Genomic DNA, 25,859 nt, shown 5'->3' with positions numbered 1-25,859 from the left:
TTCATACTTTTATTTCGTGTTTGTTTTTATTTTATTTCATTTTAATTTTTTTTATTATTTTCTCCACTAAAGATTTTGGCGGACATACATGAATGAGACCCCTCTAAGGAAATATGCATCGACTCCGATGTTGTACGCAGTTTCCCTTAGGTAACGCCTAGTTTTTCTTATTTATTATGTTTTTTTTTTTTATTTTGGCTTGTTCGGATTGTTTTGTCTTTTTTTGGGGGGAGGGGGGGAGGTAGTTTTTATTTTGCCTTGAGCCTTGTGCTTTTCCGAATTGTAAACAAAAATAAACAAAAAACTTATAGAAACATAGTAAAATGTTTGGTGCTAGTGCACTTATTGATCTGCTCTATTTTTAAATAGTATTTCTTTTTTTTTTTTTTTTTTTTTTTTTTTTACAAAGGCGTCACCACATTATCAAGGCCCAGAGGCCACTCAAGGATAAGGGTTAAAGAGTGTACAGTAGAAATTGGTCAATATAGTAATCATTAGTAATGAAAATTTGGTAAATTTAATAACTTATATGGAACGGCTCATCAAGAACTTATTTACTTTAGACTTGAACACAACCATATTGTAGTCAGCCGGAAAGCAGGAAAACGGAAGACAATTCCACAGGCGTGCAGTTCTAAGAAAGAAGCTTTGTTCATGGAATCTACGTTTAGGTTTAGGCACAGATAAAGAGTGGGGGAAATTATTGATAGTGTTTACAGCTAGACGAGTGTTTCTTGTGAAAGTTTGGCGAGGGGGGACCATAGATTGAAGCTCAGTTGAACACTTTCCATGAAAATAACGATACATCAGAGACAAACTCGCAACATCTCTTCTGTGAGATAGAGGTTGCAAGGAGGAGAAAAGGACATCTCCTACGAGGCTACGAAGTCTATTTTGAACTCTATCAAGGCAGGACAAGTCCTTTCTAGCAGCTCCTGCCCAGATGTGGCAACAGTATTCCATCCTTGTATCCTTCAAGTTTAATTAAAGTTTTATGATACCTGCTTTTACTAAATTGTAAGGCGAAAGTACAGAATAGGTACACAACACCCTCCCGTCCCCCTGTTATGAATGGCTTTCTAAATAAGCCAACTTGAAATTTTTATTTTTTATATTTAAATAAAAAATAATTATCATAACAAAAACAGTAGTGTTCTCGTCAAGTAGTTTTTTTATTTTCTTTAAATAATGACGTTATTATTTAGAAAGCCATTCTTAACATGGTGACGGGAGAGTGTTGTGTACCTATCTGTAACATTCACCTACCAATTTAGTAAAGCAGGTATCGTAAAACTTTAATTAAACTTGAAAATACTATTACTATACAGAGCTAAATCGAGGAAAATTGCAAAAAAAAAAATTGTCATAAATATGGCGGGGGGGGGGGGAGAAAAAGTTAATGTAAAAAAAAATAAAATAAACGAGGGTAAAAAATTACATAGAAATCAAATTAAGTCCGAAGAGATTTTCTTTTTGCTTGCCAAGAGAAGGTCTCAAGGACTTAATAAAAATGGTTTCTAGAATTTTAAGATGTAGGACGAGTCCAAACTGCTCAGAATCATAAAGTACTGAAATTCGTGGCACACGCACGGTTATTTATGATATATATATATATCCGTATACATATGCATAATTGTACTTAAAATTTAATTTAAAAAAAAATGATTGGTAAGATGAATAAAGTCTTGGTCTTTGAACCTAGTAAAATATTGATTTTATATATATATATATATATATATATATATATATATATATATATACATATATACATATATATATGTATATATATATATATATATATATACATATATACATATATATATGTATATATATATATATATATATATATATATATATATATATATACATATATACAGGCGGCAAAAAGAAAGTCCGCACTTGTATTTTTTTCAAAAACTGCAAATTTAAGCTAAATTTAATGTAACTGTTTAAACAAACTATACCTCATTTGATTCGCCTTTTATTCTTCTATAATTTCACCTGTTCATATTTGACTTTTAATTGAAATATTCTAGTGTTCACGTCAATTTAAAAAACAAAATAACTTCAAATTGAGGAGGCAAAAACAAAGTCCGCACAATGGAAAATTGTTATTTAAATGTAACTTTAGGACATTAATGCGACACAAATACAACAGGAACACAATGAACTAATTAATATTTAGTAGCATAGCCCCTCTGCAATTTGACAGCATGCAATTCTTTGGGAATTCCTTGAATTAGACTGCAACAATACTCTGGGGAAACAGCATCCCACTTTTCTTTAATTTTTGTCCAAAGTTCTTCCTAATTTGAAAATTTATCATTGCGTAGCTGTTGCTTGGTGTAATGCCATACGTTTTCGATAGGATTGAGGTCTGGAAACTGTGCAAGCCAATCTAAATATGGAATATCATGCTCTTCCAGGAACCTCTTGACATTGCCAGCTGTGTGAATGCGAGGATTATCCTGCATAAAGATGCGATTATCATCCAAATTCTGACCAAAGTATGGTAGAAAATGCTCAGTCAACATATTAATGTACTTGGTCGAATTAATTCAACCTTGCAAGCGAATTATAGGCCCTGGACCATTGGTACTAATAATGCCTCACACCAAAACTGAATCTCCACCACCTTGCAGTGTTGAAACTGAGCACCTAGGATTAAATGCTTCATCTTTCTTCTGACGGACATACTGCTTATCTAGCCTATTGAACTTGCTTCGTTGCTAAAAAGCACTTTTGACTAATATGAAGAGTCATGATCTTCATTGCATCTGATGAAGTCCAGACAGTGCTTTCTGTTCTTTACAGAAATCATTGGCTTGTGTCTTGCAACATATCCTCACAAATTAAATTCCTTTAATCTGTTCTTGACAGTAGAAAGAGAGCGCTTTTTAACAAGATTGCACTATTGTTGGATTTGGGGAGCCATTTCAAATCTGTTTCTTAGGCTGCGGATCTTGATAGCATCGTCTTCCCTGTTAGAAGTAACTCTAGTATGACCAGATTTAGGGACATCCTGAACACTGCCGGTGTTTTGGTGCTTTTACACAGTCTTTCGTACCATTTTCTCATCACATTTTAATCAGTAGCCGATTTCTCGATTGGATAAACCAGAAAGGTGGAGATTAATGAGCTCCTGACGATCACTAAGAGAAAGTCGTGGCATATGAACTAAATGTTACGTTGTATAACCTGGAACAACAACAATTACGATTAGAGATGCTTTGTTTCCTGTTGGTGAATATTTTAAACTGAATTAGGAGCGATAATTTAAGCTGGTTATAAGCAAATTTGTTGCTGCGGACTTTCTTTTTGCCTCCTCAATTTGAAGTTATTTTTTTTAAATTGACGTGAACACTAAAATATTTCAATTAAAAGTCAAATATTAACAGGTAAAATTATAGAGAAATAAAAAACGAATCCAATGAAGTATAGGTTATTTAAACAGTTACATTAAATTTAGCTTAAATTTGCACTTTTTGAAAGAAATACAAGTGCTGACTTTTTTTTTGCTGGCACTAAATATATATATATATATATATATATATATATATATATATATATATATATATATATATACTTTTAGAAAGAAAATGCAAAATTCAAACAATCTTTATTTATGAAAAATAATGTCTTATAAATGTTGCCCATTTTCAGATTCGCATATTTGTGTTCTTTCCAAAATATTATTTATGACTGATTGCGGAATCTCTGGATTGCAATTTAACGCCTTTATTTTATTCCTGCTGTTTTCCTTCAATTCTTGCAGGGTTTGAGGTTTGACCTTTCGAGGTCTACCAGCTCGCAGAACAAAATAAGGGAGCTAAACCACAATCCAGAAATTCTGCAATCTGCCATGAATTATATTTTGAAAATAGCACAAATATGCAAAGCTTAATATACATATATATATATATATATATATATATATATATATATATATATATATGTATATATATATATATATAACTCTTGGTTCGTTTGCAATTAATAGTCTAAAAAACCACTGGACGTATGACTTCCACGTTTTGGTATAATATGTTTACTATATCCATGTCTGTTTTATATATTTCTTTTTAATTATAACATTATACTTAATTTTTCTATGGTAAATAGGTGGTTTTCTTTGTACTGATAGGCCATTTTTTTTTATTTAGGGACAATTATTTATTACCACTTCCTGTCACGTGACCAGTGGTTCCAATTTAGCGGTTTTCCTGCTAGATCTGGAGATTTCGTTTGCAATCTAGCGAGGAATTCTAGAAAATCTTGAGGTATTTCGCACCCACACACTCGCAATTTTAGATTAAAAAATAAAGAAAAGCGCTTGAAAATACTTTAAAACATAAAATAAACTCATTCATGTAAGTAAAAAACAGTAGCATTTATTACCTTTGGTAACAATTATTTATTCATTGTATGTTTTGTTTTTCACCTTTTTTTCGGCTAACCATTCTTAAATCTCGCTATAAAATCGATTTTTCCAAGTACATTTTAGGTGGGGGGGGGCATCCCAACCTCCGAAGTTTAGTTTAAAATACGATAGAAACAACAGCAAAAAAAAACTTAATACAGTAGAATTTAATTATCTACCAACCTAAATACTTTTAACATGCTAAAACAAAGTTTTTTTGTTTTTTTATTTTTCTAATTTCAAAATATGTTGCAGCATCATTGTGACGTTTAATTTGCAGTATATTTCAATTTAACTTTTATTATAAAAAGTTTGAGCTTATGATTTGTTTCCTGCCAAAAAAAAAAAAAATACCCTCTCTGAAAAAACAGGTAAAACTAACTGATAAAATATGTAAGCCTTCTGGGGAGCTAACCGCTTCAATATAATTCCAGAAACATATAGTGAGAAAACACGGAATATTGAATATACTATATTTATAATTTTTTTATGCTAGGAAGTTAAAATATGGAGGTTTTTTGGAGGGGGGTGGAATTAGCGATTTTTGAAAATTTCAGATGATAAAAGTTAAAAATCTAGCGATTTTCTGGACATTTCTTTCTCCTGATCTCGCGGGTTTTTTAAATTTCAGTTGCCAAAATTGCATCACTAAAAAAACACTACAGGCTTAATGTAAACAGAATGTGTTTACAATATCGGTAAATTTTCAATGGGTTTAATCACATGATTATTGATAATGTAACCACGTGATTGAAATTTGATCTACATTAACCACACATAGTCGCTTTCATATCAAATATTCATCAAAAAATTGTAGGTACAGATAAAATGAATGCCGACGCTCAAAGTGTATAAACATTTTGACCCCTCCCTTTACTTAAAAATTCACCAAAAATCAGGAAATTAACGAATTTTAATGATGATAATAATGATCGCAGAATATAATGAACTAATTATTTTTACTTAACTCTTAGTGAAAATGTTTTATTTTGTTTAAACAAAAAATACCTTTTCTAAAGTCAGGTTTTCAGTAGTAAATAAAAAACGCAAGAATTTATTTTTGCTTTGTTTATATAAATAAAGTATCGTAATTTGTAACAATAAAAAATAATTTTTACAGTAACATTACGAAAAAAGCCTCTAAAGTCCATATTAATGAATTCGATATAACTCGAAGAAAAATGAATTCTCGCATACTATTTAGGAAATTAAAGATTCAATTAGATTCCTATTTCAGTCACCTAAATTATTTAGGATGAAATGAGTTTAGGAATTTATAGCCAAACCTAAATATTTTATTTTTTTTTTGCTTAAAAAAATAACATTAATATAGTAAGTTAGGTAAAATTTGCATAGAATGCTCTGCTTTACGGTTGTTGTAAAAATGGAACGCAAATTTGAATTTCGTTCCCTTATAAATTCGGTACATCTTTACATTACATCCAACTCATCGTTCACATTCGACACGTCAACTTTTATAGCTTTTTGGGTATGCGGGCAAGGTTAGGGGTGTCTATTCCGAAAGCCGTTCTTAACATGGGTAGATTGGTAGGTGTGTCAGAAATTTCGTGAAAAATAGTGAATAATTCCACCCCGTCTTTCCAAGCTTATAACTCCTCGAAAAATGTAACTCAAGCCCTAATTTTTTTTTCAATTTTCAATTAAAGGAGCAAGGACCAAGGTTTCATTAAAAAAAACAAAAAAAAAAACAAACAACGTGTTTTTTTTTTAAGGGTTTAAACTTCGAACTTTACAGGTAAATTTCTAAAAAACACTACTTTTTTTGTTTTAAATTTGAATATATTATTTATTGACCTTTTCTCTTCAATTTGTGATATATAACACTTTGGTGAGTAAATTATTTACTTTTTAATAGACATTTCAAAATGGGAGGCGTGAATTATTCGACCCCCTGTCTTTCCAAGCTTATAACTACTCGAAAAATGTAATTCAAGCCCTAATTTTTTTTTCAATTAAAGGAGCAAAGACCAAGGTTTCATAAAAAAAAACAAAAGAAAAAACAAACAATGTGGTTTTTAAAAAAAAGGTTTTAAACTTCGAACTTTACAGGTAAATTTCTAAAAAACACTACTTTTTTGTTTTAAATTTGAATATGTCACTTATTGACCTTTCCTCTTCAATTTGTGATACATAAAACTTTGGTGAGTAAATTAATTATTTACTTTTTAATAGACACTTGAAAATGGGGGGGATTTAAAAAAAACGTTTGTCTAAAATATTATATTCGGTTTATTGGAAAGAGCATAACATTTCACAAGAAAATATCGTAAAAATAGAATCAATAGAAAAATTTTGATAGATTTTTAAAATTTAAAAATTGAAAAATATTGAGTTCGTAAAATCCATTACTGTTTTTTAAAAAAATAAAAAAAAATATTTCTATTACTTTTAAAACAACTTTAATAGTTTATTTTGGAAATATAATACATAAAGAAAATAAACAACCCACTTTTAAAAGAGAAATTACGAGTTTTTTTATATTTTATTCGCAGTTTCGTGATAGGGGTGTCAAAAATTCCTACAAAAAATCTGATACATCTACTAGATTGGAGTGTTTATATTTTGTAAACGTACCCGAGAACCTATAAATGTCGACATTTCCAATGTGAATGGTAAGCTGGACTTATATAAAAAATAACAAAAAGATATACCAAGCTGACTTTTTCGTTTAAAAATGGAATTATTTCCCTTACGTTATTAACGTTTTTTTTTGTTTTTTTTATAAATATTTTGTGTTTTATATACATCAAGTACAATTTTTGAATGTTACTGTTTTGATTATATTCGTTTGGGGGGGCACAATTAAAAAATTAAGAAAGATTAAAACGAAGTGAAATTTAAGTTTCTGTTCCATTTTTACAACAACTGTAAAACAGCACATACTCAGCAAGTTTTATCGTAATTTATAAGCATAATGTTGAAACACTAAATCAACATTTTATTTTATTTTTTTTTGCATAATTAATGATAGAAGTATTTTTCTGTTTATTTTCTGAACATTTGTTAAAACAAAAATAATTTGTACATTCTCTTGAAAAAAAGAAGCAAACTTTTCTCTACTTTCACATACCTATTTACATTGTTCATGTAAAGCATTCATCTGTTCTTTTTATAATAAAAATTCCGTTTTCAAAGAGAAACGTTTACTGCCAAATTTCTTTAAAAAAAAAAAAATGCAATTTTTCCTGAAAAAAAAAAAAACTTTCACCTAACAATTTATGGTAAAAAATTCATCTTTTTTTTTGGGGGGGGGGAGGGAATAACAACTTTTATTGATTAAAAAAATTGCAAAAAATAATAAAAGTAAATAAACGAACAAAATGCAATTTTTCTTGAGGAATGTGTTCCATTTTAACAAACTGAGCCATAGCAACGCGTGGTCGGGTACAGCTAGTATATATATATATATATATATATATATATATATATATATATATATATTTATAAATATTTTACTAGGTTAAAAGGCCAAGACTTTATTCATCTTACCAATCATTCTTTTTTTTTTTTTAAGAAAATTTTTAGTGTAATTATGGATATGTTAGATTTAGAAGAGAACTAACAAGTATTCTGATTCCTATTTAATGGAAATAACAATCAAGATGAGAACAGGAGTCCGAATTTTCCAATTAATGCAAATTATCATCCCTCATCTAAAAAAATCCAGAAACATAACTCGTATCAAATCCATCTCCAGTTGAGGAAGACAGCCATCTTGATTGAGAACTTTTTTTTTTTCTGATGAGTTCACAAATGAAAGATCCAGGATTAACATACGCATTCTCTGAACATAATGGATCTGTAATTGTAATAAAAATGTTTTGTTTTGGAATAAAATCTTAGACTTTGGAATCTAGAAAAAATGTTGTTTATTTATATATGTTCTGTTGATATTAACAAAGATAGAACTTCCAATTTAAAAAGGATTGGTATATATAAAATTCGAAATGAATGTTTCTGTTTAGAGCACAACTGACCATGATACTTGATTTTTGCATTTTAAACTTTAATTGAAGCCATTATATATGAAAATATTTTTATAAAATTAACAGTAGGTTCTCTACAGTGCAATGTAAACTACAATTACAATTTTATGGCATGAAATTATGTGGCATCATCATTTCCACAATTTACAAAGCCGTGCTTCTTTGGTAATAGTTTTTGGTAAAGATAACAGGACCACTCTGTACATTCGAACTTTATACAATGGCCACAAAGTCACTGAATGGTTTTGAACTTAGATATATTCTTTATTTTTTATGATGCCTTTCTATAATTTAAACATAATCTGACTAAGACATTGGGAAAGTTTTAGAAAGAAAATGCAAAATTCAAACCATCTTTATTTATGAAAAATAATGTCTTTTAAATGTTGCCCATTTTCAGATTCGCATATTTGTGTTCTTTCCAAAATATTATTTATGACAGATTGCGGAATCTCTGGATTGCAATTTAACTCCTTTATTTCATTCCTGATGTTTTCCTTCAATTCTTGCTGGGTTTAGGGTTTGACCTTTCGAGGTCTGTCAGCTCGCAGAACAAAATAAGGAAGCTAAATCACAATCCAGAAATTCTGTAATGCCATGAATTATATTTTGAAAATAGCACAAATATGCGCAGCTTAAAATGGGCAACATTTAAAAGCCATTATTTTTCATAAATAAAGATTGTTTTAATTTTGTATTTATTTTTTTTAATTTTCCCAATGTCTTAGATTGTGTTAAAATTACAGAAAGATATAATCAAAAATAAAGAATCTATTTAAGTTCAAAAGCCTTCAGTGACTTTTTGGACACCCTATAGTAAGTGTAATAATATGGTTGGTAGAAACCCAAATCTCCTCAAGTGTATCTGAATGCTCGGTGTATAACAGAGCGCATAAGAAAATATCAGCAGCAACCGAAAGATGACTAGCAAGCGATTGTATTAGCAGCAGGAGCAGCGTTTGAACTCATATGTAAATTAGGAAGTGTGTGTGAGCTTGCATGAAAAGAAAACAGAAACAAAAGGACACCATGTGGTCGGGGAGAAACAAAGTTGTTGCCAAAGGAGACGGACTTGTAAAGTGAAGGCAGTGAATGTGCTGGTTGTAGCCAGCTTGCAGTTGGAAGAAAGAGAAACGCGGCCAGGTTAGATGGGCATGTGTAAGCGAGAGACTTTTTAAGTGGTGTCGAGACGGGAGAGTAACAATAATAAATGTTTTTGATTAAAAAAAAAAAAATGCTGACCTGGATTTTTATTTCTTTCTTTCCAGTTTTATTTTTATGAATTACTAAAGTAAAGTGTAACGCCACGTAACATTACAAAATAGGATGAAATTAATTTCCTTAGTTTCACAATAAACGACTTTTAAGCTGGTATTGAAACGAGAAGAAAGGAAAACGATAATAAATAAAAAAAAAAAGAAAAGAAAGGAAAGCCGTCATATTTTTGTCCAGTTTTATTTTATGAATTACTAAAGTAAATTGTAACGCCACGTAACGTTACAGTTGTGTGGATTAAACTATAGGATTTATAGACAGAAGCCTAAAATTCTAGTGTGTGTGTGGGGGGGGGATGTTCGGAATAGAACTTTGCAAAAAAAGAAACAAGTATTTTGGGGTGACCAGGGAAATCTGGCGACTTTCCTGTTATGTTGCTTCCCTCGTATTAAAATTAAAAAAAAAATCATCTTCTTTGTGTTACGTCCTTAGAGTGATTTCCCTTGCTTATTGTTGTGGATTATTGGCTGGAAAACAAACGAAAGTTTTGATAAAAGCCAATGTGTCGATTGGTGTTTTGTGAAGAGTAAACTAACATTGGTCGTTCAAGCATAATTGAACCCCAGTAATCATCATCATCATCATCATCATCATCATCATCATCATAATAATAATGATTGAGAAGGATATTGTAGTTTGTTTGAAGCATTGTGCATAGCGTAAAAGGAGTTGTATTTGAAGGCTATATCAATGCGGTTTGTAGGAAACACTGTGGACACGAGTTAGCATATAAAAGAATAATGACAATATTAGAATGAATTTTCAATAATTTTCAATTATATTACATTTATTTGTAAACATGGCATACAAGATGGTAGGTATTAATTGGTTTAACATCCGTTTTACATGCTGGCATGTGCTGGACGGATTTTAGAAATAGGCCTCCAAATTGACTTATCTCTGACCAGGTCTTTATTTATGCTTCTTTCTCTCAAGTCCAAGTCTCACTTCCTTCTGTGTTTCACAGATGGGTAGTTGTTCATCATCATCATCATCATCATCATCATCATCATCATCATTTTTCGTCTAACATCCCTTTTTTATGCTGGCATGAGTTAGATGACTTTAAGAAATTGTCAGATCTTTATTTTATATCTCTTTCTCTCAAGCCCATCCTTATCACTTCCCCCCATGTTTTCCTTGGCCTTCCCCAAACCAACAGACCCTGTTATCTCAACTGTTCTACATCTTCTGACTCAAGAACTCTCATCCATTCTTTCAATAGAGCCATACTATCCAATTTTCCTATTCTGCAAATTTTCCTGTACTGTCCATTCTCTCTCCTTTGATCTTGACCATATGGTACAATGGGGAAAAAAGTGGCTGGCTACTTTTAATACATCTAAAAACAAGCTTCTATCTTTACATCATCAACGTTCTGATCCCCATCTGGCATCAATTGAAATGAATGGCTCTCGTCTTGGGGAGGCTACATGTTTTGACAAATTCTGGGCTTGACCTTTACTCCTGATCTGAAATAGAACACGTACATCAAATCCAATGCCAAGGTCACTGGAAAAATGGTGGGATCCTTCTACCACTTCAGTAGATATCTCACTGCTGATGCAATTCTCTACCTATATAAGAGACAGGTACTTCTAGAGATGGAGTATTGTTGCCACATCTGGACAGGAGCTGCTAGGAAGTCTTATCCTGCCTTGACAGAGTTCAAAATAGACTTTGTAGCCTAGTGGAGGGGGGTGCCCTTTTCTCTTCCCTGCAACCTCTTTCTCACAGAAGAGACGTTGCAAGCCTGTCTCTGTTTTATTGTTATTTTCATGTCAAGTGCTCGTCTGAGCTTCAATTTATGGTCCTCCATCACCAAACATTCATGAGAAACACTTTTCTAGCTGAAAATACTATCAATAATTTCCCCCAGTCTTTATCTGTGCCTAAACCTAAATGTAGATTCCATGAACAAAGCTTTTTTCTTAGAACTGCACACCTATGGAATTGTCTTCCGTTTGCCTGCTTTCCAGCTGACTACAATATGGTCGTCTTCAAGTCCAACATAAACAAGTTCTTGATGAGCCGTTCCCCTTTAAGTAACCCAATTTACCAAATTTACACTTCTAACAATTACTTTGATTTTGTCCTTTTGATAACTGTACACTCTTTAATCCTTATCCTCGAGTGGCCTCTGGGCCTTGATGATTCGTTTGTAAAAAAAAAAAAAAAAAATTAATCTTCCTCTGAAGATGTCTTTAAAACTTACCTGACACACCCATTGTATCATTCTCATATCATTTCTGATCATGCAACTCATATCCTCAACCCTCACTGGCTAGATTTCATTTCCATATATCATCACACTCTGTACGCATACCTGATGGATTTTTTCTTTGACTGACAATGTAACGTTCCACTAATTAGTACTAGGTTGAACAATAAATTTGTCGCCCTAAAGAAAACAACACTACAGCTTTATTTTAAAACTTTTATTGAAAAAATCAATTCAGGTAACTTGATTATGTCGTAGAGCTGACATCTATTCAATGTAGCCACCTTCAGCTTCAATCACCACCTCAATACGGGTCTGGAAATGGGAGCATGCCTTTCCCACAAGCACTGGTGGGAACCTGGCAAATCCTTAGCGAATACTCAGTGGATGGCAGCAATCAGGCTGGCGTTGGTGTTGTGAGAGGTCATGTTGGTGATGTTCTCAACGTATGACCAAACAAAGTAGTCCAGCAGGTTCAGGTTGGAGGAGGAGGAGGTGCCAGCAAGAGAAGGATACAAAGTCGTAGCACTCCTTTTGAAGCCAAGCCTGGGTCTCTTTGGGCTGGTGCCGAGTCCTGCTGCTACACCCAGGGTTTGCCAGCGGCCAGCTGATTGCACCAGGGTATCGCCACACTCTTCAGCACATACAGATACACTTCAGTGTTGACCTTCAAGCCGACTTCGATGATGTGAGGTGGCATGATGTGGCCCTTACTTGAAACAACACCAAAAACCATAACCGTGACTAAAAACGTCATTGAGCTGTGCCCTTAATCATTGAAACATCCGGATTTGCATTTTGAGGATGCTGGCAATGGTCCTGTTGTTATAACTTGGATCAGAAGAGAGAATGAGTTGTACAGCGGCACATCTCTGATCTCACTCGTTGAACATTGTGTCACTTTCAGACATGGTAGAAAGCTCCTATCGCTCTTTGGATTTGTACACTATTGGCCAACAAAAAAAGAAAACCAGTTTTCATCAACTGGAAATATCGTACCACCCATTAATGGTAGTTCTTTGAACTTCTACCATTAACTTTTTACTCTTAAATGCCATTAATTTACTTTGTCTATGATGTTAATTGTTTAAACCTAAGAATTAGAGTTTAACAGTTAATAAACTTATAATAGTTTATTTTCCTTGGATGTGACAAGGGTGTCTACAAAACCTCTTGATTTTTGTTTGGTTTGAACACAATTGAACTGAATCATTTACAAGCTGTCTTAAATAAGTGTCCAGACTTTTTTCGTATAGGCACTTTTATTGATAGTACCCACATGAAACTCTTGTCCACTTTGAAGTAATCTCCTTCAGCTGCAATGCACTTGCTGTACCGTTCCAACAACTCCTGGAAGGCTCCTCTTGTGTGAGTCTGTCAATGGCCCTCATCACAGCCTCTTTCATCTCCTCAATTGCCTCATAACGACAGCATATAAGGTTTTCCTTGAGCTTAGGGAATAACCAAAGTCACAGAAAGCAAGTTCTGGACTATAGAGAGAGTGAGGAACTGTCTTGATGCCCATCTTGGTCAAATAGTCTGAGACAAGGATGGAATTGTAAACTGGTGCATCCGTACAAATCTTCCGCATCTTCAGTTCCTCGCAAATAATAGTGTGTACAGTTCCCACACTGACATCAAACTGTGCACTTATTGTCTTTATAGACACACGATGGTCCTTATCCATTAAATTGTTTATTTGGCCAATCAAATCTGGTGTTCTGATATCCTTACTCCTCCCACACCTCTCGTCATCCCTCGTCGACTTCCTGTCTTCCTTGAATTTCTTATGCCACTCAAAAACTGATGGTCGATTCATGCAAAATGGTCCAAAAGCAGTCTGAAGCATTCAATACGTTTCTGTGGCCTTTTTCCAAGTTTAAAACAGAATTTTATTGCATATCGTTCTTCTAAAGTGTTGTCACATTCAGATTGCATTTTTGAAATTCACCAGCTGTGACAATCAGGCTTTAGTAGGATGTATTCCAATTCCTGCTGTAGCTGTTCATTTGAACCTGAAATCATAAAAATTGGTCAGTCATCTCATAAGATATATAGTAATAACATACTGAATTTTCAAGAGTCTACGACAATTTTAAATGTCTGTAAAAAAAAATAAAATAAAATAAAAGTCTGGAAAATTATTTAAGGCACTTCGTATACTTGAAATTTGCTTTGAAATTATAATTCAAGCCAAGAATTACTTTTGCATTGTCAAATTTTTTTTTTTTTTTTTTTTTATTACATTTTCACCCCAAACAAGGCACATTGCCACTTTGGTTTAGGGGTCTACTATCAGGGGAAACATCTACTGGGGTACTATGTAGGGATTATGGCAGCGAGATGTTGGTTCACGTTGCACTTGAACTTATGCATGTCAGTACATTTGGGGAAGCAGTGACCTGGAATGGAATTCCAAAGTCTAGCAGTTCTGGGGAAGAAACTACTGGAGTAGAAAGATCTTTTACATCTAGGGATCTCTACAGTGTGGGGGTGGGATTTTGCAGCTTGTCGGGTCTGTCGAGGGTGTTCACGTCGTGGGGGCACAAGTGCTTGCAGTTCATCAGAGCATTCACCATTATAATACTTGTAGAACAGGCAGAGGGATGCAACGTTTCGACGATGGGACAGAGGCTGAAGCTTAGATGCCAGTTTTGGGCCTATCAGATTTGTGACTCTCTTTTGAACCCTGTCAAGGAGCGAGAGACTAGTAGCTGATGCACCAGCCCAAATATGACAGCAATACTCCATACATGGACGAATAGTGGCCTTATAGAGGTATAGGATACTTTCGGGTGTTAGAAGTTTTCTAGCACGGTAGAGAGAGCCCACCTTCCTCGCAGCGGCCCTGGCAATGCACTCAATGTAATTGTTCCAACTCATGTTTCCTCTGAACGTTAGGCCAAGGAGCTTGAGAGACGTACTCTCAGATAAAGAGTCGTTGGCCATTGCTATAGGTGGTAGAGAAGGTTTCTTGTAATTATTGAATGAAACCAGTTTTGTCTTGGCGGCATTGAACGTGACCATCCATTTTTGTCCCCATTCCACAACTGATTGGAGGTCATCCTCTAGTGTTTCTGCCATTACTTTAGATATATGTTCATTTGTTTTCCTGTCGTGCCTGCTATAGAGTGCGGTGTCATCAGCATATATACCCATCTCAGAGGCAATTTTGTCGGGGAGGTCATTTATGAATATCAGGAACAGCAGAGGCCCAAGGATAGATCCCTGGGGCACTCCCGCATTTATATCATATTGTTTAGATGTACGACCGTCAAGGACAACCTGGATTTTTCTCTTATCTAAGAAGGATTTAATTATGTTAAGTATTCTACCAGTGATACCGTATGATCTAATCTTCCTGAGGAGACCCTCATGCCATACCCTGTCAAAAGCCTTAGATATATCTAGAGCTACCGCTCTGCCCTCTCCTGCTTTGTCCAATGAATGGTATATGCGTTCAGAGATTACAGTGAGGATGTCTGCCGTGGAACGGGCTTGTCTAAATCCATATTGTTGGTCGGTCAGAAGTTTAGCATCTGTAAGGTGCTGGACTAGAGCATGGTTAATTAAGGTCTCAAATATTTTGGCAAAAAGTGGGAGGAGGCTAATAGGGCGATAATTTAATGGGTCAGTTCTTTCGCCAGAATTCTTGAATACTGGTACCACAGAAGCAGTTTTCCAACAGCCCGGAAAGCAAGATCCATTAAGGCATTTGTTGTAGAGTTTGGAGAGAACTGGAGTTACTTCGGCTGAGCACTTTTTTAATAGTACAGCTGGGATGAGGTCGGGTCCACATGCTTTTGAAGTGTCAAGGTTTTTTTATGATAGCATGCACCTGAGCAGGGGTGATTATCAGATCGTCTAGTGTGGCGTCTGTCTGCATAGGAAATTGAGGTAGGGGGTGGTTTAGAGGGTCCAGTGTGGAGTTTGAGGCAAACCGACTGGCAAGCATGTTAGCCTTCTCGGTTGCTGAGCAAAGAACCTCGTGATTGTTTCAAAATGGCTTCAAAATCATTTTAAAATTCAGGGCAGTCACTAATAAATAAATCAGTTATTTTAATCTATTTTAATGTGTAAAAATGACCGACTTGTGCTTACTCTGTGATTCTTTGAAATTCTAGAATCTATTTTCAAGGAAAGAAAATACGAATCCTCGTATACCCTTCTGTCATATAATAGCAGCCTTTTTTTTTCTTTGTTTTTATCTTTATTGAATTAAAGTTCAAAGTATCTTTTAAATGACGGATCTCTTAGATAGGAATAAAGTGTACTGTCTGTTTTGATGCTACATTTGATCTGTTCCGTCTGCAGTCAGTGAAGAAGAAATCCTTCTAGACTGAGGCATTTTGTCAGAAATTTATCTGTTTTCAGATAAATTCAATAGGAAGCGAATAGCCTGTAAAAAAAAAAAAATAAAAGGATAATATAACAGGAGGGGAGGGGGATAAACGAATGAAGTCGATAGAGGTCGTGTTTTAAAATAAAGAAAAGATTTTATTAATAGAGGTTGCAAATTATTCACTTTGCAGGCATTCCAAAACGAAAAACGCCAATAACCACAAATATCACAAAAAAATAAACTGGTTCATAAATTGTAAACAACGCTACGAATGGACGACTACCATTAATATGAAACGGCCTTTTGGTCAAGATCAAAGTGTAGTATCTGTTCTTCAGATGCTGCACTTTTATTTCTTGTTCTCTTTCGGTGGAGGATCAGTCCTTCACGACTGAGACAATTTTTTATTTTTGTACCTTTTCTCCACGTTAAAAAACGACCCTGGTGTCTAACTCTGTCCCGTGGGGAGGCATAGTAAATAGGTACCATAAATATGAAAATTTATGATATTGGAATGAGTACTTCCAATAGCATACACGCAATAAAGTTACTAATTTCTATGGAACGTACCTATAAGGTTAAAGATTGTTTGTATAGTCATTTACCTTTTTTTTAAACTGTCAGTTTAAAGGCTTTGAAATTACTCCAAATTTCTTTCCCTCAAAATACGTGCATACCAGCCGTACCACCGTACCATCACTACGTATATAAAAGTTGTAAGGAAGTGTTCGCCTCGTTGCGACCTGTGTTTTCTTCTTACAGAGTTGTTCTTCCAGAAGGAAATAGTCTTGGATATGACCTTAAACTATATCCAATGGTGAGGCCCGAGCTTGTGGGCTTTGGGGAGTGTGGTGGAGCCACCCTTTAATTGCCATTGCTCCCAGGTCCACTTTGACTCGGAGTAGTAGTACCTGTTAGGGTCTCAACTATGGGTTAAATAGAACCCGACTTGAAAAAAATATATTCTATTAAAAACTTTTTCTTCAAAATCACTGGATTCGGCATTAAATAATCTGAAAAGGGTTGATATGCCGTAAAACAAAAACAAACAACCAACCCGAAGGAAAGACTCAGGAATCTGGAATCTTTATTCACAGCATGCAATAAAGTGCACATCAACTCTCCTTGGCAGCAGGACTCCAAAAGGAAAATTTTAGCGCTGGATTTCATGACGTCATTCCAAAGGAGATAGCATTGCTCTTTTATTTAAAATCAATGGCAGTTTCATACAAAACCAATTTCAACAAAGGTAGAAAATACCGAAAATAAAATATATGAACCAGAATAAAAACAGGATACAGAAATATACATAGGGTCACATAATTGTTGGTGCAAAAAAAAGAAAATCCAAGAATTTTATATTTTTGTCTCAGTTAAGAATAACCTTGAATTTTCCCACATTAAAAGCTGACCTTGTGTCTAGCTTTGCCCTCGTATGGAGGCAAATAAACAAGTAAAGTGGTGAAGGTTACTTCTTGTTTTAAAATGGTAAATAGATTTACTGCAACAAAGTTAGATATAGCATCAGCTAATAAAGGGGGATTCAGACCCCCCCCCCAAATAGTGTGCACTTGCACTATAGGTTTATTATGATTGGATACATCAGTATTCCTCAATGGGGGTGCCTCAATACTTGCCCCTCACCTCTTTCCAAAAAGGAGATAATACCTAGGAGGTTGGCCTCCTATGATCAAACAGAACCATATTTAGCTCCCCTATTTACTTACTATTTTCTCCCACAGCAGGAAGATATCATACAAGATCAAAAGCTGATGATTTAAAAAGCCAGCGTACACTGGAAAAATGTTTAAGCAACCCCGTCGGCATTCCCTGGTATGGACGCTTCAGATGACTAATGATAAACTAACCTACTAGGACTGAATACTTTACAGGATACAAGTATCTAACAGCACCTGAGCAAGTCTTTTAAAGTAACAAGATCACAGTGTATATCTGTTCTTATGTTACATTTCACCTTTTCTGTCCTTGGTCAGTGGATGAGAAATCCTTCATGACTGAAACAATTTTTATTTTTGTTCCTCTCCAGAGTGCCCCTTTTTGGGGAGCTGGATTTTCCCCACATTAATAAACGACCTTGTGTGTAATTTCTGCCTTTGTAAGGCAAGTAAAATAACTCCTCCTGTCCTAGGAACGGTAACAGGACAAAGCTAGGTAAGGTAAGTTTGTGTGAGATAGGAAAGGAATGTTAGGAAGAGGAAGGCAGAAGGGGAGGAGGCGAGATATGTACGCTTTATGCTTCCTTGTCTTTTTTTAGGCTGGCTGATGTTCTTAGGGGACACGAAATGAAGAGAGCGTTTTACAGAGATGAAAAGCGGAAATAGGTCAATGCTGTGTCAAGGCCAGTACAAGTATGGAAACATGACTGTCCGATTTACTTATATCTAGAATAGAATTAAATTACAAGGTGGCGTGGCATTTATTGTTTAATGGTTATTTATTTGATGTTAAAAAAAAATAATTTTACTTCTTCTTCTTCTTCTTCTTCTTCTTCTTCTTCTTCTTCTTCTTCTTCTTCTTCTTCACTGGCCTTAACAGATTTTTGTGTCAAATTATTTTTTTTAAGATTTAACTGCATATTTGAAACGAAAGACATTTCTGAGGAGTTAAAAAGAAATGTTGTTAAACGATGGTAGTGCATGTACTATTTATGTGCGACTAAATCAGGCACGACTAATGTACGACTAATTGCTGTTGCTGATGATGATGCTGATGATAATTAGCTATTCAAGCAATTTCGACTAAGGCGATCTGCTACCCCATTAGGTTAGCGCGCCGCTAGATGTCGTAGGACCGTATATCTAAAAACTATTTATTTGAGACCTGAAAAAAAAATTAAAAAATTTAAATTAATAACTGGACAATGTGCGATAGGAGACCAACTAAAGGCTAACTTTTTTAAAAGTTGTTTTTTTTTTTTTTGTCTCTGTTTTGAACGAATATCACGTTTTAAAAAGAGTTACAAAAGAATTGAATTTGTGTAAAAATTCAATGAGTGATCACAAAAAAAACAAAAAAAAACAAAAAACAAACAAACAATATGGCCACCAGTGTAAACAATAGGGAATACATTAAATAATAAAGATCTTAATATCATGAAAACAAATATTTTTAGGTATTGGACCTAATACTGGAATTTATTTATGTCTCCCCCTTCCTCCTCACTGATTAGTTGTTGCCTTGTTCTTTTAAGGCCCGTGAATTGGCTAGCAGGAATTCCAAACGAAAGGAAGTCTCATTTTAACATTTGAAAGCAACTTTATTTGTCATCTTCGTTAGTAGCGTGTACAAGAGAGAAATGGGTTAGTAGCTTAAAGTGTTCTTGTGTGTAAGGATAGATTGAATATTATACCGGCTTGTTGGAGGAGAGAATGGTTCAGTTTACACATGTAGCCAGTAGCCATCGGACAAAGAAGGCCAGTTAAAGGAGAGAAAAAGAGCAAAGTCTTCAGTGTGTTTACGTGTTGTAGTGGGTACTAGAAATGTGTGTCGGTGTATCAACGAGACCAGTTCTGTAGCATGATGAAGAAAGTTCATGTGGGTACCGCACGGGGAAATAAATGAGTGTTTGAAGGTCGCTATGCTGACTTGTACTCACGTTAGTCTGGGGCCAAATGGGTAAGTGTCTTGTGGTAGGAAAGAGTATGTGTGTGAAGCGCAAGTGGAAGTAAGTTTTGATGATAGCCATGTCGGCTTGTGGTACTCATGTTAGCCTGGAGCCAAAGCCCTCACGCGGTGTTTGCTGCCAGCCAGCAAGGAGAAAAAGAGGAGGAAGAGTTGCCGATTTCGCTTTTTATGCACGCGGCCACGTGATTGAGAGCTGGCCTCCAGTTGGATAAGCCAGGAAGAAAATGGATTTCAAATCTTGAGCCGCGAGATCTAGCTCCTGCCTTTGATTGTAGCAAATTTTCGATTGCTGCACTTATTCCCTTAGGGGTCACGTGAGCCAGCTTCGCACATTGCTTCTGGCCTCTTTTTCGACCCCAGCAGGACAGTGGCTGAATTTCGGTGTCAAAGCCATCGACGGCAGTCACAGAAAGCCATCTCCTTTTTCTTCGCCTTTATCACATTGAACAGTGACTGCTTCTCAGTGCAGAACTTGATGACAGCAAGAAGACAGTCATTGTTCAATCCCCACCGCAATATCCGCTTACATTGCAACTAAGGTCAAGAAGCAGAATATATTTACGTCCACATGAAAAGAACCAGAATTGATGGACGCACACGTACAACCTGTTACTCTTCACCCAGATAAGTTCCTACGAAGCACGTTTTCGCAAACCTAACAATCTTTTTCGTTTCTGAACATTCATCTTTTTCTTGTATTATTTGCCATTTTTGCTCACCAGTAAAATTTCTCTAAATATTATATACATTTGCCGTGTTTCTTTTTACAAAAGCTGCCGCCATATTTCAGTTTCGGAAATTATCCACTGCATTCTGTGTGAGAATTGAACTTTTTTTCAGGGTAAATTTAATCCCAACACAAAAAAAAAAAGATTTTTTTTTCAGAAATAAAATCTTGGCCAAAAGTTGTGAATAAATTCGCTTTATTATTTATTTTAATATTACCACAAGATATTTTTACGATATTTTGTGCTGACTGGCCCAACAGATCGCCTGAGTCAAAGTTGTTAGAATACAAAATCATCCTCATCAGCAGCAGCAATTAGTTGTGCATTAGTTGTGCATTAGTGGTGCATTAGTTGTGACTAATTTAGTCGTACATAAATAGTAACAGACGTTTTTTTTTTTTTTTTTGTCTGTTAATTTTATTTTTGATCCTTTCCAACTTCTGAATAACAGTTTTCACTTCTGAAAAGGATCAAAAGCAGAATTAATAGACAAAAAACATTTAGTTTATTTAATGAAATATGGTTAACAAAAAAAAAATGGTGTTTAAACACACACAAATACACACACACACACACACACACACACACACACACACACACATATATATATTGGTATATTTAGGCAGCATTCTTTCATTCAAGCAAATATTATAAAATGCAACAGGAACACTTTGCTTTATGATTCTTTTTTTCAATTTTTCAATTTTCTGTATAATCTTTTTTATATCGAAATCAAAAATATTAGTAAAAGTTCCATAGTTGTTGCTGTGATGAGCGCTTTCGATTCGTCCCCGAATCATCTTCAGGTGTTGAAGTAAAAGTGTGAAGGAGCGAAAATGAGAATTAAAAGTGAAAACTAAAATATACAGTAAACGGCGATAAGTTAAACTATATAGAGTCGATGAAAAGTCGATTAAAAATATAGAAGATGATTCGTGGACGATTCGAAAGCGCTCGTGACAACTATGGAACTTTTATTAATATTTTTGATTTCGATATAAAAATATTATATAGAAAATCAAAAAATTAAAAAAAAAAAAAAGACTTATGAAGAAACGTGTCGTCGTTGCATTTAATAATATTTGCTTGAATATCTATAATATTTAAACTTTTCAAACTTCTAAGCAATGTTATTTTAAAATATATAAACAAGGTTGACACAACAGTTTAACCATTTTTTAAAGTCACTTTCTGGTTTCCTTTTTTGGTAACAAAATAATTGGAGGTTCAAGAACAACTATCAACTTTCTGTATCCAAATCTTTATCTGTGCCTAAACCTAAATGTAGATTCCATGAACAAAGTTTCTTTCTTAGAAGTGCACACCTGTGGAATTGTCTTTCGTTTTACTTGCTCTTCAAGTCCAATGTAAACAAGTTCTTGATGAGCCGTTCCACTTAAGTTAACAAATTTACCGAATTTCCGTTACTACTGTACACTCTTAACCCTTATCCTCGAGTGGTCTCTGGGCCTTGATAAGTGGTGATGCCTATGTAAAAAAAAAAAAAAAAAAGAATGGATTTGCGGCACTACTTTTCGCATTTGTCCGATTCACATCTTGATATCAACGCAGAATCATGTTTTTGTTAATTCTGTCAATCCATGTTTACAGTAATTTACTAATTTATTGTCATTAATGATTTAGAATGAAATTCAATTCCATTTATTTGGCAAAAAAATAAGACAGTTGTGCTCCAATGGCATGTAGGGAAAAGATGGTAAAAATTTACAGAGAAGGGGACACTGTAGTCCAGCATCTGTATAAATTTACTTATAATTGTTGTAATATTCGAGCATTTATTACTTCATTTGGAAGTTTATTCAAAGGTTCAGGAATTCTGATTGAGAATGCAGTTCTCCTTCGGTTCAATTGAAATTGGTGGTGAAAAAGTTTTATGTAGTATTTGCGTAGTCCTTTTTCTGGTGCAAGAGCGAATAAAATATTCTGAGTAATGATGGGACGATTCCAATATTTTTCCCGATTCCAATACAATTACCGATTCCATACTAAATTTCCAATTCCGATACAATTACCAATTCCAGTTCTGATTCTTTATAAATGTCTAAATATTTAACAATAAAAGTGTTATTTTAACCCGATTATCTTAAAAACACGCATTAAATGTGCTTATATTTTCTCAAACGTAAAAAAAACACACTTGTGACGAGGTGATCTAGAAATTTTAGTCTTACTGGAAGTTTAAATCAATAAATATTTATTATTTTATTATTACTACAAGCAGTGGAAGATGTTTCTTAAACTAGAATCAAATAAAAAAGATAATTTAAGGAATCAGTTTTGGCATCGGAAAATAGGCTCAAATTTTTCCGATTCCGATACCCCTCCAAAAAAAGCTCCCATCAGTATGGAACCTTGAGGAACACCACTGCAAGTACCCATCTCAGATGAAAAATCTGCCATTTATCTGAACCTTTTATGTCCGATCACTAAGAAAGGATCTTATTGACTTTATAAGTGATTCATGAAGACCATAGGTGTTGAATTTATGTAAAAGTAAAAAATGAGTTTCAGCTGTAGCAGTTATACGTTTACGAACTATTTTCATTTGCGCAGGTTTATTCTTACACATGAAGTGATTAATACATTATCCAATCAGAACTCTTCGCATTGTTACTGAACTGTTTTTATTTTTTCACTTTTAAACTGTTAAACGTCAAACTAAAGAAAGATGTAATGTTCCTGTCTCAACCGAAACAAAGATTTCTTGCATGTGAGACAAGTGGATGTAAGACCAGATCCTGGACAAATGGATGCATGCTCACCAATTCAGGATGCTATGGTATTCCGTGTTACTTAAATTTGTTCCTGGTCCTTTGCGATTTGTTTGTGAAGCAATGTATGAATAAAACTGATTTAAATGTGCAGGAAAAAGTTTATTTTTATATTCGAACTAACGGTAACCATTACCAACAATAATAACACAGCAGTAACTCCTTTGGACCCTACGCCAGTCGGTAGCGATTAAGTTAACTAGTAGGAATTTTGACAAGGGTCACATGGCAGCAAATAGAAATGTACGCAGTAGCAGATGGTGTAATTGAAGCAGAGGATCAAAAGTTAGACTCCTTAGAAAAAAAAATATGTCAAAAGCTATGAGATGACGTTACGTGTTCAAAGGGAGAATAAAGAGTTCTGGCCAGTCTCTCATTGAATATTAAGTTAATGAGATGCAAAAATAATGTAGAAATCTAAGTGAATATGTGCCTTGAGACTCGGCCGATGTGTTGCCTTATCCTTAAGGCTTAGAAAATCAAGTAAATAATTAATTAGTCATATTGGTCTCTCCCCCAAAGCGTAAGCGCGCTCTCTCTCTCAATAAAACCTTTGAAAACTCTGCAAGTCTCCTTTGTATTTTCATGCATGAGTAGTTATTCACCTTAAATTAAACAGAAGATCACCGACCACCAGACAAGATGAACGACACGGCCAGTCAGGAAACACGGCAATAAGGAAAGAAGCAACAATGCAGAGCATATGTATAAAAAGACTTTATTTGATTTGGGTCTTGATCGCTCAAGAGCAACAACAACATACACGTGCAAAATACACGTTTATAAAAACGACCATGTGTGACTTTTTTGTTTAACGTAAAATGTCTTCCAACCCTACATATTTATTGACCTATTGCATGGGTGGAAACCAACACCATCCATGCTCCAAAGCAAACTAAAAAAAGCGGTCGCATTTTTTTTTTTTTTTTTTTTTTTTTTGTGTGTGCAAAATGAGATTCCATGGGAGAAATTGAGAAAATTGCTAATATATCAAGTCACGTGACCAGTTTACAAATACATTCCTTGGATCTGATGCTGATATAAATCAAAGAGAAACAGAGAAGACTCAGTGAGCCAAAGATGAGATGGCAAGCACACCCTGTAAAATCTGGTATTGACTTACAATAAAAACTCAGATGTAATAGCACAAACCTACTTATCTAAGTACTCTTGAGTAATGTCAAAATATTTGTAACTAGCAGCCCGCCCGACGTTGCCCGGTCGGAAAATACTCATAAGTATTATATTTTAATTTATGCATAAACTGAGACATGTGCATGCGAGTATTGTTTTTTCTAAACAGTTCACTTCTTGTAAGTAAAAAAAAATAAATAAATACTCAAACTGAGATTGAAACCAAAATGTAAAGACAGTGAACTGAATCAACTACGATAATCATGAGACCAGCTTGCCGCTATCATTAAAAAGTGTTTTCAAACCTACTTATTCTTAACATACGAAAGCTGTCATATGAACGATTTGTGCATGTGAAGTCACAAAACAGTTGAAAAACAGATTAAAATCTGATAAACCCGCACCAAGTACAAATTTTTCAATTTTATCATTTAAATTGATAAAAAATTTGTTGAGTATATAGGTTGAGAAGTGTCCTCACTCACACATTCTCACTTTTATAAAAAAAAAATACTAGCAGGCCGTAAAATATGCATAAGTATTACATTTTAATTAATGCCAAATTAACAGAAATACCGTAGGTATAAAAAGTTAAATTCCATTAAAAAAAAAAAAATGAAGAAAAAAAAATGGAAAAAAACTGTGAGATATGCATACGAGTATTATATTTTTTCTAAACAATTCACTTCTTTATATATTATTTAATTGGAATTCATTATTGAGATGAGTATTATTTATTAGTTTATTTATTGCGGACTATTTTTTTTTTATATTACATTTTCACCCCAAACAAGGCATATTCCCACTTTGTTGTAGGGGGCTACTATCAGGGACATGGGCATCAGGGGTACTGTGCCAAGCTGAAAATCAACTAAGAACTACAGCTCTCTCTACAATTACAGGGTGGAACGATAAAATTGTCGCCTTAGAAAAGATGACATGATTCCATTTCCATTTGATGAAAAACGGTTTTCTTTTTTGTTGCAGATCATCTACTAGTTGGCCAGTTGTGTACAAATCCCAAGAACAATAGGCACCTTCTATCGTGGCTGAAAGTGACACAATGTTCAACGAGCGAGATCGGAGATGCGCCGTTGTACAACTCATGCTCTATACCAATCCAAGTTATGACAACAGAACCATTGCCAGCACCTTCAAAATGTACCACTGGATTGTCACGAATAACAGGAACTTGCCCCCAGTGATGAAAAAAAGTTTCCGCCAACAGTTATGGTCTTTGGTGACTGTGTAGAGAGTTGGGCAGCAAGATGTCGGTTCACGTTGCACTTGAACTT

General features: G+C 34.3%; 1 long non-coding RNA gene across 1 annotated transcript; it reads left to right on the top strand.

Moving 5' to 3' along the window:
• On the top strand, positions 1–25,859 carry LOC145286403 (uncharacterized). Its single transcript, XR_013869153.1, has 2 exons — positions 1–150; positions 25,552–25,859. It is a non-coding gene; the product is annotated as an uncharacterized LOC145286403 (long non-coding RNA).

Source organism: Euprymna scolopes, chromosome 10 (assembly GCF_053919585.1).
Source record: "Euprymna scolopes isolate OS-2025 chromosome 10, ASM5391958v1, whole genome shotgun sequence".
Taxonomy (NCBI): Eukaryota; Metazoa; Mollusca; class Cephalopoda; order Sepiida; family Sepiolidae; genus Euprymna; species Euprymna scolopes.
Note: the sequence above shows the minus strand (reverse complement) of the source record. Positions and strands in the feature narration are given on the sequence as shown.